The 18,133-nt window shown below is 35.8% G+C and overlaps 2 protein-coding genes across 5 annotated transcripts in view; one reads left to right on the plus strand and one right to left on the minus strand.

Annotated features, from left to right (window-relative positions):
* The window catches only part of LOC137406448 (peripheral plasma membrane protein CASK-like), a 107,327-nt gene extending 100,894 nt beyond the window's left edge, over window positions 1-6,433 (minus strand). For both annotated transcript variants that reach the window (XM_068093032.1, XM_068093031.1), the window contains exons 1-2: window positions 6,368-6,433; window positions 2,913-3,001 (exon numbers count right to left, since the gene is read on the minus strand). The gene's annotated coding sequence lies outside the window, so the exon portion shown is untranslated. The remainder of the gene's footprint in view (window positions 1-2,912; window positions 3,002-6,367) is intronic.
* A 256-nt stretch (window positions 6,434-6,689) lies between these two features.
* The window catches only part of LOC137406031 (uncharacterized), a 36,023-nt gene continuing 24,579 nt past the window's right edge, over window positions 6,690-18,133 (plus strand). The window contains exon 1 of one of the 3 annotated variants that reach the window (XM_068092545.1): window positions 6,690-6,829. The gene's annotated coding sequence lies outside the window, so the exon portion shown is untranslated. Of the gene's footprint in view, window positions 6,830-13,049; window positions 13,066-15,639; window positions 15,772-18,133 lie in introns of those variants that run through there. The other 2 variants (XM_068092548.1, XM_068092547.1) reach the window with 2 other exon arrangements.

Genomic DNA, 18,133 nt, shown 5'->3' on the forward strand with positions numbered 1-18,133 from the left:
GAATGATTTATAATGATAGGAATTTGATGTCAATGCACACACATTAGTAGCGTTATCGTTTGCTGGGGACATCAATCAATGCAGTGAGCACCGTGTGTTGAAAGAAAATAAGACACATGCACTGACACTCACAGTACTACACAAGCAGCATGGCTCTGGAAAGGTTTAGATTCACCACTGACACCTCTTCAATAACTTGTAATTTTTTGAGATTTGTTTTGTTTTAAGTGATGTGACTGACGAGGCGTTTTTAAATTAAAATAGGCAAAACATGACCGCAGTTAAAACGCTCAGAAAAAAGACATCTTTCTTTTTTGAGCGTTTTAACAAAGATCAATTTTGCCGATTTTATTTTAAGTTCATTCGGAGGCTTTTACGCTTTCGATGGGACATTGCCAAGCGGGTGTTTGATAAAACTTAATCTTCTGCAAACCTTTATAAAAGTCGTTAACAAAAATATTTTGCCTCTGATGATGATAATAATGATGCCTAAGAACTACTAGAAGTTGATGTTTGTCTCTATGGCTTGGAATGAAATGATATTCTACAGCGATAAAAACCGCGTCCATGGCCGTTGGGCAAATAACTTTTCAAATAAATGATGTTGAGGTCGAGTTATCTGAAGGAATTTATCATTGTGTTGGAACTGACCAAACAAATCCATTTGAGTTGACCTTGTGTTTGAGATGAAATGTTACATTTTATCTGAGGGCGAGTTATCCGACTTGGACTGTACTTACCGTAAAAAATTCCCAAAAAGTTGGGGCGGCTCAGCCGGCCAGCTGCCCCAGTGAAAACGTGCCTGTTGATAGTCCAAGAAACAAATGGCAGCAAGCGATCAAATTGCATTATCGACCTTGCCCACACCATTCTACCTGCGGCTCACAATTACAAACTAGTCGCAAATTGAAATTTTCTTTATCGGTGAACTGAACCTGAGGAATCTAATTATGTTTGTTCCACTGCATTTATTTTCACATCACTATATTTTCGCACTCATCAGAGCTGCGAAATTAAGTTGCTTCGAAATTTTACTCTGTGAGCTACTCATGAAACTAAATACTAGCGAAATATAAGTGTCCTAGGGTAATGTCGTATGGCAAGGGTTCACACATGTCTTTATTAATATTACTTTTTGTGTTTGTTATGTTTTGTAATTTTTTTCAGGCTATATTTTTAACCGCTATATCTTATTTTTTAATTTGTAATTTTAAAATGTTCAGCTTCAACTTCAAATGTATCAGGACCCACCATATTTATACCACTAGCAAATAATTGCATGAAAATATCTGCTCCAACATCCAACGGTTCTAAAACAAGACCGAGATCTTAGACAAGTTTTTTTTATATGTAAATGGGTTGACTGTGCTACCAAATCGAGCAGAAACTTTTAGGAATACAGCAGAGACATCGTAGGTTGTCACCTACCAGCTGTTATAATAACACATTTCGGAGTATAGAACAAGTGAGTTGAAGCAATGCTGCTCTTAAATTAGCATAAAAGCATCAACTACTGAAGGAAGAAGGCTAATTAAATTGCTAGTATAAGGAGAATATATTCATCTGCCTGATTTGATTTAGGATAAGTGATATGGGAATGTCAGCAAGTATTAAGAACAGAGTCACTATATAATGGCATTTGATCGTGCCGCAGCAAGTTGCTAGTTACTCAAATATCATGGTTAATGGGAAGAGTGGTGATCTACATTCCAACATAGTTACTGAGCAGCTATCAACACTTCTCAATCTTCTGAAGACTTTTCGGCCTCACTTGATACGTTATAATATGACAACTTCCCGTTGTCTAGTTTGAAAAAATCGATGCAACACAAAATGTAGAAAGCTCTACAATGCGCCCTCAGGTTACGATGAAAGAAAGAGCTAGGTGATAAAATTTTAGCAATGAAAAGGTTGAAGTTGAGTGAAATAGTTAAAAATACATACTAAAACTCAACTTTATGTATGCGTTCAGTAAGATAAATTCATTTAAGGTAAAATCAATGTTTATTTTATACGTCTGCCTCAAAAATGAGAACTCCCTACGATATGTGTTGCACATAGTACATTGTAACGTTACACTTTATTGCAGATCATAACCCCAAATACACTATTTAGTTACTGTAGGGAGCTATAATAGTGACCAAGGTTAACATATTATTTTGTTTCTAATTTTAAACATGTACATTTTTTATATAAAATGTTGATGATTTTCACCAGGGGTATTTGCATTAGCCAATTACCATGGGTTTTTATACCCCTCTATATAAAATGCTCGCCTTACAATGCCAACACTGGAACGAATTAAAATCATATAGCGAGAGTCCACAATAATGCCCATTTGCGTTTAGTTGTGGTGCTCTGCAGACGCTTACCATTTGTGTTTAGATGTGGTGTTCTGTAGACGTTTACCGTGTGTTTAGATGTGGTGTTCTGCAGACGTTTACCTTTGTTGCAAAGTATAATGCAAAGTATGCAAACCAGCGAATTATCTCAAAAAAAATTCAAATGGCTCTAACTGTTCATAAATTTAAGAATCTGTTAGCGTCTGATTACAATAAAGTAGCAGTATTATCTTGCATGAGATTACAAATAAAAATAGAACCCAAGTTTCAGCAAAATCTAATAGCCTAAAGAACAAAGGTCTGCACCACTTTCTTCTTTCGCTTTATACACACACAGATGTTCAATTACGGGGCACGATAGATAACTAAAGGGGTCTGATGGTGAGCCCAACTCTTTCTTTTATCACCATGTCACAAAGCATATACAGTGTTTCATACAACAACAGCAACTGCTCAAAATATGAGATGCTAAAAGCAAAAATTAGGTCACCAGCTACAAGATAAGCTTTTAAATCGTAGGTGGCTGCAGTTCAACCTTTGAGAACAATGAGAGAAACAGTTGCAACTTACCTGTCAAGCTAGTATTCACGCAAAGTGATCGCCCAGCATGGCCGTTGGAACTAGTGATGCTCCCTCTACGAACACCTGCCTCCCGACCCCTTTGAAAATACATATGACAACCGAGGTTAAGTATTTGTTTATATACAAATGACAGCAATAAATGGCAGCAAATGATGACAATTTGAGTAGTTACCAAAATAGACGTAGAGACAGTGAATGGAAGGCTAGATGAAAACACAGTACTAACTCATCATAGGCTGGTCTCCTATATAACATAGATGATGACATGTTATTTGAAGGCTAAAACTTGTTAACATACTTCAAAATCATTTGTACAGCTGTCTGCAAGCTACAATGGCTGGTGCCTAGATGCTCATCCAGCGGTAGTAATGACACAAAGCTAATCACCATTGTATCATCTCTTCACAGGAAACCCATTTGTCAGTATGACAAAAATAACTTGTAGAAGGGTTGAAGAGCAAATGACTCTAGATGGATAGCGCCACTAATCACCAAACACCAGCATTTGTCTATTTAACTAGCTTTTTTGGCAGCACAGTAATAAAACTTCATGTACTATTTGGTATGAGCATTTGTCACAATAACATGTCAAACCCCAAAACTGATCACAGTCTTTACTCTAATAAGAGCCGTGTACATTCGTCACCACGCTAAGAACATTAGGAAAAAATATTGCACCGAATGGGAATCGAATCAAGATATTTGAATTTCTGGGTAAGCGCAACCATCTTCCCACACCTAAGAATAATTGTGTGCATGGTTATTACACTCACGGTGCATAAGTCTGTGGGTGTACTAGTAAAAAATAATAACCCACTCCATATATACGTCTTCAAAATCAAATGAAAGCTTCTGTTGCTTATGAATAAAATACCACAATGTATGATCTTATCATAGACCTCGATTGATATTCCTCCTTCACAGGATTCAGCCTGAGACCAACGTAGAGTTGAGTAGATTAAACTAACAAGGAAACTCAATGAAATATCAATATGATACCCAGCCCGAGTCAATAGGAGTGCTAATCCTGTCACAATGTAAACAGTGATCTCCCGCTAAACTTATTCTACTATGCAGAGAAAGGTAAACTAAGCCTATGTGCATATAGAGATATCCAGTACTATTCATTGAAATACAATATACCATATCACTGTAGGTAATAAGAACATATGAGCACTGAGCATCAATCATGCTAAATACAGCAGTAATAAACACAAAATATATCATTAAAAAAGAACTGAACTCATCTACCATAAAACCAATAAAATACCACTGTAACAAGAACTTGGTTACAAAACATCTAGAGCATGTATTAGTACAACTAGTAAGTAAGTGCAAAGATATAACAAGGTGATTAAAATATTCTCAGCTAATAAAATAAAGTATGTGTAGGTGAAAGTTAGGATGCACAATTCATAGACATCTGGTGACTCAAATGACAAATGCAACTACTGAATGCCTTTTAACAACAGATCAACTTTCAAAGAAAGCTCTTGAGAAGCAGGAATGGTGAGGGAAACAGACGATGCATATCAAGAGGTCAACAACATAAACAAGTGGAATAGTGTGTTAATTGCACATTGTCACTAGATGGCTTCGCCTCAATAACATATTTATTATTGGTAAGATCTTTATTCCGAAAGCTGGTTAGACCTTATCTTGTAAGAACAATGAAATCTATTCCTACACGACAACTGCACTCACAGCCACCCAACTACTGTAGACCTACCACGTCATAAACTAGGATCAAAGTAGTCGTCAGCGCTTTTAATTAGAGGGAAAGGGAATGGTGATAATTTATCTGTTAACATTGGAAGCTATTTTTAGAAGACTGAACAAAGAGGTCACTACAGCATTCTCGATTTTGAAAAAAGGATAAAATTTTGAAGGTGACACCACTATACTTGCACTACCACTATATTTTAATGAAACACTAAATTGATTTCAATTTTTAAAGATACATACAGTAAAAACCATTAACAGATAGATGTTAACAGGAGAAAATTTGGTATTGAAAATTTTTTTGAGTGCAGTCGGTGAAACAGAGTTCATACAGTAACTGTTTGATATTATACAACTAGATATGGAGCAAACTGTTATATATCTATTAATGTCCATATCCTTTTACATCGGCACAGCGGTAGCTGAGCAGTAAGTGTGCCTCGATAGACAATCAAGTAGATTAATATGATAAATTATAACAGAGTCCCTACAGCCTTCACCAATGAAGCAAGCATATAGCACTGCAGCAGGTATAGTGCTCATAAACTTTACAACATAGTAATCTTAAGGACTGTTTGTATAGATGTGTCATGAAATATTGATGACTACAATATTGCTCCATAATGCACAACTTCTTTTACTAAAGTTAAGGTCTACATTTAGCTGATTGTCGAAAAATGCATTTAAGGATACATGCAGCAATGCTGCCATGAACGATACCAGGCTTTGCTCATTACATTCATGAACAAAGACAATAGTTTTCAAACTGTGTCAACTCAACATAGCGAGAAGGAAAATATAGCTACACACCTGCAGCTGACACAGTCAGTACGCAGCTCTTAGCTACATACTATATACATGACTATATACATGACAACATACATGACAATATACTGACGAGTTTACAACTTTGATGACAGAAGTGGCAGTGGTCTCAACATTTGTATGCATGACCTACTCCAGCTAGGCAATTAGTGATAACCACTTGGTGAAAGGTTTGCTTGATCTATGATCATCTATGAGTTTTGAATCTATGATTGAATGACTGAGAGCCATGCACTCTTTTAACCTTGCAACTTCAGCTTGCTTTAGATAGATACAAAAGTTCGTGTTAAGTTTTTGAGGTGTTTTGTTGTTTCGATGGCTAAATCGAAATTCGTTACGCTGTGACCATTGACACAAATTTAAATTGATAATGCAATTTTATTCTGAAAAGTGTATAAAGTAGAGTTAACAGGTTTTGGTCAAACAAAAGTAAGCTCTTGCAAAAGATTTCAAACCTCTCAGTTAAGTAGGTATGAAAATAGGATCATTGTGATGAAATTTTAAAATGACAATTTTATTCCAAAATTATAAAAAAGTAGCAAAAACATGCATTACCAAAAGCACATTTTTTACCAAAAAGAGTTTTCACGTTCGAGAAGTTCGGTGAGAATGTATAGATCTGTTCTGAACGGTTCGTAGTAGTTAGTCTTAGCATTGCTGTTGTTTATACAATATCAACAGCTAATACATGTAAAATATACTATTCGAAGCAATACGACCACTGCGTCAAAAGTCAAATTAAAGAAAACACTTGAAAAGGTCATACACTCCTGTTTATAAAGTCCTAGCTTTTAATAATCTTATTATTAAAAATAATAGCTGCTTATGCATCACGCTGAAAACAAAACAGAAATAAAATGACCATCTAAACTATAGTGATAGCTTAGAAAGCTTACTTTGATACAGCTAAAAGTTATCAGAATGTCTGGGCTTCTGATATTAGGTTATTTCCCTGGCGAAACACAGTAGGACAGATTTTTGTCGAAAGGAACTAACTGCAGGTGTATTTATGCTCTGACGAAAACGGTCGCGAGAGTAAAACGTGCTATGGGGTTTAGGACTACATTTCAGCAACGATCATAATTTGAGCCGACATAAAAATTCTACTATTTATGGAGCAGACAACTCCCAAAACATTGTATTTTTTAATAATAGAGTTTCAGTTAGTTCTATGGCATCTTTTAGATGGGTGGTTATCGCTTATTTCCGTTTAATTAGCCTTGACATTAATTATATTTCGCTAGTTTGCGTATTTTATGCGGACATGGTCCGAATTAGTTGACGCGGTTTCATAACACTCATTACATACAGTAATAACGTGAAAACGTTCTGTAAAAACGGCTTTACTTCACCTTCAGGTTAGCATTTGAATAAGTCTACAATTATATTATTTTCTTTATTTATTTCTTATTTTATTAATATTTTCTTTTGTCTTGTAAAATTTAATCACTTGTGTACTAATCATCTCTGTAAAAACTGAAAATGCCTGTTAAAGTAAAAGATACAAAAGATAAACCAAGATCGAACAGCGCATCCAGTGCTGATTCATCTCTGACTCAGAGACGGGACTCTAGAAGGAGCTCCAACAAACTGCATCACTGTAAAATATGCAGTAAAATCATTACTGACGCCTCTGAACCTGCTATTGAATGTGAGAAATGCTTAGCGTGGCTGCATGCGAAATGCGTGGCTCTTGATAAAGGTGACCTGATCACGGCCGGGAAGAAGGGGTTTCATTGGTACTGTAATGATTGTGACTCGGTCCAAGATTTATTTACTGCCAAAGTTAGCACTATTGAGGACCGGCTAGAAGAGTCTATTCTTAGAATTGTCGAGTCGCTTGACTCTAGAATGGAAAACATTGAAACCCAAGTTAGAGAACAGTTTCAAACGCAGTCTCAAAAACATGAACAAACATATGCCCAGATAGTCCAAAAAGTCGACCAGTCTACAAGTGTGCTAAACAATCAGTTAAGAGTACAAGAAGTTCAAATGCAATCTCTCAAAACCGAAATCACCAACGAATCCCGTGCTAAAAATGTCATTATTTTTGGAGTGGAAAAGGATAGGGACACTACTCTCGAGAAATCTATCGAGAGACTCTCCGACCTCTTTAGATCGGCGAGTCTCAACGTGGAGGTGTCAAAGTCAAACACCACCCGTTTAGGTGTTAAAAAAGAGAGCAAATTCAGACCTATTAGAGTGTGCTTGTCTTCTGAAACTCAGAAATGGGACTTATTGAAAAGAATCAATGCCCAAAAAATAACTGGAGTTTTTGCTCGCCTTGATTTGAATAAAGAAGAGCAAGAGAGGGATTTTCTTCTAAGAAAGGAGTTAAGGGAGCAGAAAGATCAGGACCCGGAAAACAATTACAAGATTTTCAACAGCAAAATAATAAAGACAGGCCCCAAGAATTAAAGCTATCAGATCAAATCAGACTCCTTTCTGTGAATTCCCAATCTATAAAAGGAAAGCTCACCGAAATCCAAGCTCTTTCTTCAGAATATGATATAATATGTATCACTGAAACACACATAGATAAATCATTTTTAAATAATCAACTTTTCCTTCCAAGTGATAAGGTAATTTACAGAAGGGATAGAGATGATCACGGGGGCGGAGTTCTCATAGCTGTGAAAACTGATATATCTCACAAAATCGTTGCCACAACTGTTGATGCAGAAGTAGTATCAATTGCCTTCCAAATACATGAAAAACAATTTTGTACTTTATTATGTTACTACCGACCTCCTACCAAAAACAGTATTGATGATCTTTTCTCTCACATACAAAAGCTCAAACAAACATACCCAGCAAACAAATTACTAGTCGTTGGTGATTTCAATTTACCAGGCATAGACTGGAAACAAAAAGTTATAGTTGGGGCAAACCGGTCCCACTACAAAGACTTCCTTGACAATTTGTTTGACTTACAACTTGACCAGCTAATAACTGATCCCACTCATGTGGCTGGAAACACATTAGACTTAGTATGTACAGACCTGTCTTACCGAATAACGAATACAAGCGTCATACAGCCTGGTCTTAGTGACCACTATATGATCGAAATAAACATATCCACTTCGCAGACAGCGGAACTTCAAAACAATGTAGACCTACCTCCTATTAGACTGTTCAAGCAAGTTGACTTGCCCAATTTTGAGAAGTCACTAGCTGCAATTCACAAACGGGTAACGGAGTGTATAGGCATTGGAGGTACCATAGACAACGTTTGGAACATTTTTAAACTTGGCTTACATAATGCAATAAATGATCATGTTCCTACCAGACAAAGACAGCCTAAAAGGCCAAACGAACCACTCTGGTTTAATAAATCTGCAAAGCGTGCATGCAACAAGCAACGTAAGTTATACTCCTTGTATAAGAAAAAAGGAGACAGTGAATTACTTAATAAATACAAACAACTACGTCGAAGTAACAAAAAGTTATTTAAAAACCTCAAAAAAGACTACATGACCAATAGACTATACAATCCACTGGTAGAGGGTGACACCAAACCCTTCTATAGATATATAAAAGAATTAAAAGGAAATGCAAACAAAATTGTGTCGATGGAACAAGACAATGGAGTATTGACTGAAAATGATTATGAAACTGCTAATATACTAAATTCTTTTTTCAGAGCGTCTTCTCGAAACCTTCCCCTCTACCTACACTGCCATTTATTGCCGATCCCCAAAATATTTCGATCTCAACCAACGGAGTATTAAAATTAATAGATAACCTGAAAACTGGTAAGGCCGCAGGCCCAGACAAGATTGGAAAAAATCAACTCACTCTAGACCCCGAAGGAACAGCCGCTTTTTTGACGAGCATATTTGACTATTCACTTCAAACAGGTACCTTGCCCGAAGAATGGAAAATTGCCCACGTGACTCCTATTTATAAACAAGGTAGTCGAACTTCACCATCCAATTATCGCCCCATTTCTCTAACTTGTATATGCTGTAAATTATTGGAACATATAATCGTTCACCAGCTAAATGCGCAGCTTACAAACAAAATTTCCTCAAACCAGCACGGCTTCAGAAAAAGTCTCTCGTGTTGTACCCAACTGATAACAGTAAACCATGACATACTCAAATTTAATGACTCCGGATCCATTGTACACGCAGCCATTTTAGATTTCTCTAAAGCGCTTGATGTAGTAAATCATAGCAAACTCCTAACTAAGCTTTTAGGCTTCGGTATAAATCCCATACTTATACGTTGGATAGCGTCCTTCCTCCAAGGTAGGTCTCAGCAAGTTCTGGTAGGAGGTGGGATGTCGGATCCAGTACAGGTCACAGGAGTCCCGCAGGGGAGCGTACTAGGCCCTACTCTGTTCATCTTGTTTATAAATGATATAGTTGACTGTGTTACCAATAGTTCTATACGCCTCTTTGCCGATGATACTCTAGTATATCACCCTATTACAAACTCAAACGACATGACACTATTACAAACTGACCTCGATAACCTATTTCAATGGGGACAGTCCAATGGTATGTTATTTAACGCCAAAAAGAGCACTATTGTTTCATTCGGGAAAACATCGCTTACAGACAAATACCCCATAAATCACCATCTCGGGAACACCTCTTTAATCACATGTGACACTGTAAAATACCTTGGTGTGTACCTTTCAAAAGACAATAAGTGGAATACACATATTAAATATATTTGTATGAAAGCATCACGCATCCTTGGATTGTTAAAAAATACTATTAGTGATGCCCCAGTCGCAGTGAAATTGATTGCTTATAAGCAGCTGTGTCGACCTGTTCTTGAATACGCAGCCGAGGTCTGGGACCCTTATACAGCCACGCATTCCGACATGCTGGAACGCATACAAAATAAAGCTGTGATGTTCATTAAAAATATTAAAGCCAGAGAGGTGTCCGTCTCAGAAGAAAAATTCATGTGTGGCTTAAAGTCCTTAAAACACAGAAGACAGCAACAGAGATTGTCTTTGTACATTAATATCGTATCCAACAAAGATACGTTTCCATCCATCCATGACACACTGACCGAAATGAATGCATCTACTCACTACATGACCACACGTTCTAACAATCTAAACGCCCTTTCCTGTGACTCTGGTCAGTTTTTGCAGGGATTCATCCTCAGGACATCTCGGGAGATCCGCACTGGGGAGATTGTAGCGGACTAACAAAAAAAAAAGACCTAGCGATCGGAGGGTCCCTTTCTTGCTTCTCATGAGGCTCTAGGGACTAAACATCATCCAGATCCAGATATTTTTCTGCGACAGGGCTCATTGGTTCCCCTTAGTCTGATCAGCTTTAGGTATCATGGGACTGTATTACCTCGTATTACCTCGTAGGATTCTTCACGCTAAACCACCTAGGGATGTAAGGGGCGTGCCTCAATTAGACCCAAATGGATTTTTTCTTTGTAAAACAATGTTCCAGTAATTGGTTTCATAATTAGAATCTATGAATTAATGTTACATAGAGGTCTGCAATTTAAGGTGTCGTATTGTCTTTGGTATTGTTATACATAATACAAGTTTTTTAATCTAAAAAAACTTGGCACAAGTGGAAATTACATATTGACTAGAAGACATAAGAGGATGAGTTTTACTGTGATATAGTTTAGCTCATGCTCAAGGGACAGTTAGTGTTTTTTGCGACTTTTTCACTAGGGATGTTTAAGATGTAAGTTTTTGAACTTGACTCAAATTAAAGTATCCAGTCCTGTTTTCACTTTGAACAAGTAATAATGGCTGTTTTTCTACGACACCTAATCACATGTTTCAGATAGTAAATGGCGTAATTATAATTTTCAAGACTTGCTAATAGAAGCTTGTGATTAAACTAGGTAGGATGGCTTTCTTGTGTTTTGTATTTACGAATTAAAAACTTGGCTGCTCTTGGCAGCGCAGGAGTTAGGCATCTAGATGCGTTGATCAGATTAGAAAAAAAACTTAGCATTTAGCGCAACATTTGACTTTCCAGTTTTGTATGTTCATGAATTATTTTACACCGTTTTCAGATTTTGTAGCGACAAGTTTCTTTCCAATTTTCTGAGATAGTTCAAGTCTGCTAGTAATTACTAGCCTATATTTTAAATTAGTTATATAGGGTATAATTGCTGCGCAACTGTCAAACATGTTGTTCTAAGTCACTTTTAAGGAATGTAAATGTTATTTAATTACAAGTCTGCTTAAAGGTTTTGAAAGCGATACAGTGAATGATTGAGAAGATGAAAAGGAGTTGTGCACAGGCGTTTGTCAAGGTGTTGAGAAAGTGATTCTGTCGTATTGATTTCCTGTTATGGCACAGTAAGGGCTAATAAAGATGTTGGATCAGCCAGTATAATAGTAATTGTGTAACAGGGTTCAAATCTTGTTTTGCTCAAAAAAGCAATTATACAGTTTCTAAATAACATTCAGCTAGCTGTGTTTCTCACAACGGAAAAATAGCAAGTAGTTGGAGATAAAATTTGTTTACATTACCAGGTATACTAGTTGCTTAAAGAGTTTTATGATAATATGTGTTGAACTGAGCATTGTCTTTGCTAGATATATACATTTATTTCATCTTTAATTACTGCTATCAGCTTCTATACTTTCACTAGTTTCAAGCTTTTTTTCCCTACATCTTTCCAGTTTCTTGGTCACAGTAACAAATAGATGATTTTGCAGATTTATAAAGTAGTTGATCCAAAGATGGTCGCTTATATTTTACAATTTTACTTTTCCTTTTTTGACAGGCATTGGTTCATTTTTATTCTCAGCACTATCACTTGCTTGCGCATGTCCTTATGGTCTGGTTTTAAATTTTACTTAATGCCCTTTTAGTGCTATATGTAAGCCTAATGGTGCGAACAAGTTTTTGGGATGACATCAAGTTTTTGAGCTTTGAAATGTACTAGGTGAATGCCCGGCATCGCACGGGTATTAAAATAGCTTATAAACAGTGGCAGGTAATGTAGTTGCCTGCCACTTGCCATTAGCCTGGCACATTGCCAATGACTAATTTGAGTAAGCTACTATCCGTATTGCTAAACTTAGTAATAAGAGCTGGGAGAGCAAGCTTTAGTTACATTGTGTAATGCTGAGTGCTATGTGTATTTCACATCACGACTCAGATCACCTAATGAATACATTGCATCTTCCGTAGCTTAATTGGTTAGGTAATTGCCTAGTGAACGGGAGGTTCGGAAATCAAATCGACCACGAAGTGGATTTTTTATTCCTAGTTTTTAATAGCTATAGCTAGACATACCAAATGACGGAAGTTGAGATTGATATATATATATATGTATATATATATATATATATACATGTATATATATAATATATATATAAAGTATATCTCAATCTTGATATATATGTATATACAATATATATAGCCTGAACAAGATACAACATGTGTAAAATTTAAATGCAATATAGTTCTCATAGAGATATTTGCTCCAACACATGGTAATTCCGACGTATCATGCAAATTCTGGACTGGAGTAACTTCATGTGTCAAGATTTGACTGTGCTTGTAGTTGGCAGAGAAAGTATGTTGTCAAGAGCAGATAAATTCACCATTGCAAAACGACTAGAGAAGGCCTGAATGAGGTGTTTATATATTTTATTAGTATATAATATTAGTAAACCTCTCATGCTACATGCACATAAAATAAGTTGACAAGAAATCGGTTATCGTCAAGCTAATAGACAGTAATGCTCTATATTTTATATTTTCGTAGTTTTAGGAACTACTTGAAAAGACTTGTTCAAGCTTATGATTTAATAGTGAAATGTTGAATTCGTGCTTATGCGTCTGATTTTGTTCATTTATGCATGTACATTTGTGAAACTACTATAAGCTTTTAGCTTTTTATGATTCATGTACAGTGCACCCTCGAGATACGATGTTAATTCGTTCCAGAATTGGCATCGTATGGTGAAAAATTCGTATATCGGGGTATAAAGACCATTGTAATTATACAATGCAAACACCCCCTGGTAAAAATCGTCAATTTTGTTTATAAAAATGTGTACATATTGACAATTAGCAACAAAATAGTATGTTAACTTTAGTAATTATAGTTACCTACAGTAACTGTATTGTGTTTAGTGTATTTTAATGGTTATGATCTGCAATAAAACACAAAATTATGTGTGTACCAAATGTAGTACGTACGGTAAGTTCTTGCCTTCAAAAGGTACGCATAACATAAACTTTGAATTCACTTCAAGTAAGTTTAGCTTGCTAAGCCTACACTTAAAACTAAGTTTTAGTATGTATTTTGAACTATTTTACTGAATTTCAACTTTTTATTACGAAATTTTATCCTTCAGCAGTTCCTATCGTCACTTTCACTATAAACTTTAGCCTATCTGGTTGAAATCATTTTCGACCTAAATCAATAAGGCCGAGCGATGCAGTTATAGAAAGCGGCCTTTCGCACACTTGACCATTTAATGGCTACCGAAAAGAAAAATAAAGTTATATTTTCTATACTGGACGTACATACCTTTGGAGTAACGTAGCTGGTACATGTAGCGAGTAAAGCAGAGAGGAGGCAAAAACGTATCAATGTTAATTATGGTGCTGTACACTTGAAAATAAATTTAAAACGTAATGAATTGGAATTTTTTAGCACACTAAAAGAAGTTGTCCATTCCTGTCCAATTTTACTACGAAAAAATTGATGGTGCAATGCAGAAAATTGCTAGCTAGCGCTTGTAAAAGGATCCAGAGAATGTGGTACAGTAGTTTGTCTTGTATGAAATGTGCACAAGAATCAATGTAACCATACATACAAAGTTTGTACGTATTTATACCCTATGGGGGGACAGGGCTTTAGCAAGTTTCAGAAAGTAATGTGGATGTGTCAACTATCTTGAGTAGCTAGTTATATGAGTTACATACATACGATGAATTCTATTCACGTAGAAGATAACAAGCCCATATGCAAATACATGGTTAAACAAGAAAATATAACATAAAATCAAAAGGAAACAAATAAAATGAATAAAATATGAAAAACATGCCACACAAGAGATAAATAATATATATTATACATGCATTGTTTTAATGTACCAGTCCACATCAGTAAATTAAACACTTGAAACATTTCTGCGAATGTTAGATTTTCTGTATTTTCTAAATCCTCGCCTTTACAAAATGGTTGCTCCTTTTGAATGCTGATCGCGTGCATGACCTAGCTCATTCAAATCTTCAGTCGGAAGCTCTTTCTTGTGCTTGCTTTAATGGAGTTCTTGTTTTAATAATAATTGCAAATGCTGATTGGTTGCGATCATATTCCTTGACAATGTTAATAATACGGGTCCCTTCTTCTTATTTACGACATCCAACTTTGTTGACATAGAAATCATTTTTCCTTCGTTTTGTAACGTTTGTATCGGTCTCAGATTCCATAGATAACGAATTAAATGTAGATAGTTGTAGTTATATACGTATGCTGACTTGAATGTTTATAGTAAAAGCTATAACAACGCTACAAATGAATATTTGCTCTCGCTTGTGTATTTTACACGAAATTTTCCACGCGGACATGAGAGAAGTCGATCATCGTGTCTCTTCTAAACGTTCTAAGAATGTTTTCGGCAAACTATATTTCGGTGTCTTTTTTATCTCGACGTGTGTTATGAGCACACCGACGGCCAAATTTTAACTCGGGCGAAACTTTTATCAAATTCGTATGGTGAAATAAAATTCGTATAGCGAGGTGAAGATATCACAATATTTGACTTCGTAAGGTGAAAAAATCGTATATCAGGGTAATCGTATCTCGAGGGTGCACTGTATTAAAGTTTGGTAAATTTGTAGCTGGAGAGTTAATTGGATGAAAGTTGCATTTCACCCCCTTTATGCAATCATTAAAAAGTTTTAAAATACGGATGTAACAACTGCAGTAACTTTTACATCATACACAGAATGATACCTACTGTCTATGTGGCCAGTTTTTTTAACTGCTGGTTATGGCAGTTTAGATATGGAAATTTGTCTAGGTGCCACAAATCACTTCTCATGTACTTGTGATTTGAACAATCGTCACATTCATTGCACTGTTTACGCTCTGGCTGAGCTACTTTCCTGAGCAACCCTTCATTCATTCAACCACAATTGCGTATTGAGTTTATTTATGTCTTCTATAATGCTCAGGCTATCAGTAGATGACAGCCGATGCAGTGATAGCTAGATTAGTTTTGCTTCGTCACCGTCACTAGTGATTCAGGCTTCATGAACCTCAGCATACACAGAGGGTTATACCTTTGTAGCTACTTTTAGTGTAAACCTTCTGGATAGTAATTGTAAGTTGTTTATGTTTTTGCGTTAAAATGACAATTCTTTTTAAATGTTATCCTTTATTTCTTAAGTTGTGGATCGTGTTGCTTTTGTAGCTGACAACCAGCATAAATGGTGTCATACGCTCGCTCGATAAGTGAACGTGTAATTTGTGACATGTTAAGAGTTATTGACATCTCTGAACGGGTGCATTGTCTTACAATGATAACCTACATTAGAACCTGAACATTGTAAGCCGCAGAGATATCAATAACCATGTGATTTAGTATATCTTATCACTGGTATAATCTGGTCACTTACAGAGGATGTATGAACATAATTCATAATCAATCTGCTGACAGTTAGACATCATTATATAAAGTTATGCACTATCATATATCCCATTGTAGACATGTTCAGGTCATTCTTCCATATCTACAGTATATTCTAAGCTTAAGCGTGATTTACTGATTTGGACTGTGAGCCAACACAAGTCATAACTGTTTAGGTGACAAGTCTTGTTATATCAAGCTGCTAGATACACAATTTTCAAGTTTAGTAATGTACATATTATTAGTTAGTCGGATTCCATCACTGGCAGGTACTGAGTATATGACCGATTTTAAAAAACAAACTCAATATGCACATTTTTGTATCCCTGTAATAAATTATTGGAAGTGGCCATACTTTTCACTTTTTGTAGTAATTTTTAGGCAAGAATTTTCACAAGTTGATGCAGTGATTACTTTGAGCCTTGGGTTACCAATTATAGATTTGTCTGGCTTGTTCCGTCCTCTATCGGATAGGGTTGTATGCATGTGGAGGGCTGTTTTATATTTCAGTGTAGCTAAAGTTGGATGGTTTTACATGTGCTGTTTTTGCTCTATTTAAATAATTAAATTTGAAAAAATTTGAAGTGAATCAACTTTTGCCGAACTGCAAGCCACTGCAGTAGCAATATAATATTGCTAGTATCGATAGACAGTTGCACACAATAAGCTCAACTTTTAACAATTTGGTAAAATGACTCGTAGTTATATTCGTGATAAGATATTTGTCGTGATGAACATTAGGCTATCTTAAACAAAGTTTTTTAAAAGCATCGGATAGCAGAATACTTTACAGTAACGGCGTGTTGCCCAGAGCATTACATTTTTAGTCATTTAAATAGATAGCTCGCTACACAACAATAACAACAGTTATCAGTGTTTGTAATTGACTCAAGTTACTAAATGTGTGCAATTATGTGAAATCATTATAAATTGTTTCACGAGGAAATCGCTCTTGGTTATTTAAAGTTGTCTATCCTGTAACAGTTTTCACGTAACTTTGTTTCTTTCACTTCTCCTTCAAGCTATAGACTAATAAACTGTCATTGGCGATCGTCGCTTCAGCCCTCATTGTGGTGTTTTATGGCTTCTTCTCGCTTTGCCATTCGCAGTAATTGATGTTTTCTTGTATTTTAAAAATTGTCTCCCATGAATGTTGAGAATAATAGTATCTAACTTTGGATGCACTTTCACTAGCATTGGTATTTCTACAAGTTGCTTGTATAGACCAATCCACCAAAGTAATGAGTCATTAGGTATGTAGTTTGCCGTTTGCTGTTAAAATGATAGTTTGCCAACAAGCATGTCCGATTGAACTGCTAACCTCACTTCTTGGAAACTTCGCAATTTATTTACAATCCAAAGGCAAGTCAAATTCTTCAGTCCTCAAAAGTCATCACTTCCAACTATCGGTTGTGTTGCTGTAGCCTCTGGTAACAGTAGATGCTTATTGCTGGCCCCTTTTAGTTATAATCCCGTAATATTCGGGAAGAAGTTATTATTCCCTGGGCCGAATTGATCGGGATTGACTTGAGTGATTTGTGTAAGTCATTTACTATAACATAATTCTTTTTTGCAATATTGCGAAAGTACACATTCTAACCTTTCAAAAAGTACCAGATTCCTATAGGTTGGAGCTCATAAAACAGACCAATAAGGCTTTTTCCATAAGTTGTAAGAAAACTCAACCGTATCGACAAAATTTGAAGATCTTTCTTTCGTCAGTATCATTATAATATCAATATATGTAGGCTATATATATACTAGTTGAATGCCCTGCGTTGCCCGGGCAATAAAAGTCTCTGCACTGAAAGTTTATACATATAACATAGATATAACAGTAGTTACCATTATAACTTTCAGACTTCATATCATGAGAAAAGTTTTTTGTGCAGTTTGAATAAATTAAAAACAAAATAAAAACTTCCATAAAAGTGGTTAAATGTAAAATAATCAGCAAGTAATAGCTCAAGTAAATCTGTTTTGCCACGATTACAATAAAAGATGATTTGGTAATGATACATTAATACGAACTGAGAAAACAAAATGAAGATCCTAA

This window comes from Watersipora subatra, chromosome 10, assembly GCF_963576615.1.
Source record: "Watersipora subatra chromosome 10, tzWatSuba1.1, whole genome shotgun sequence".
NCBI classification, from domain to species: Eukaryota; Metazoa; Bryozoa; class Gymnolaemata; order Cheilostomatida; family Watersiporidae; genus Watersipora; species Watersipora subatra.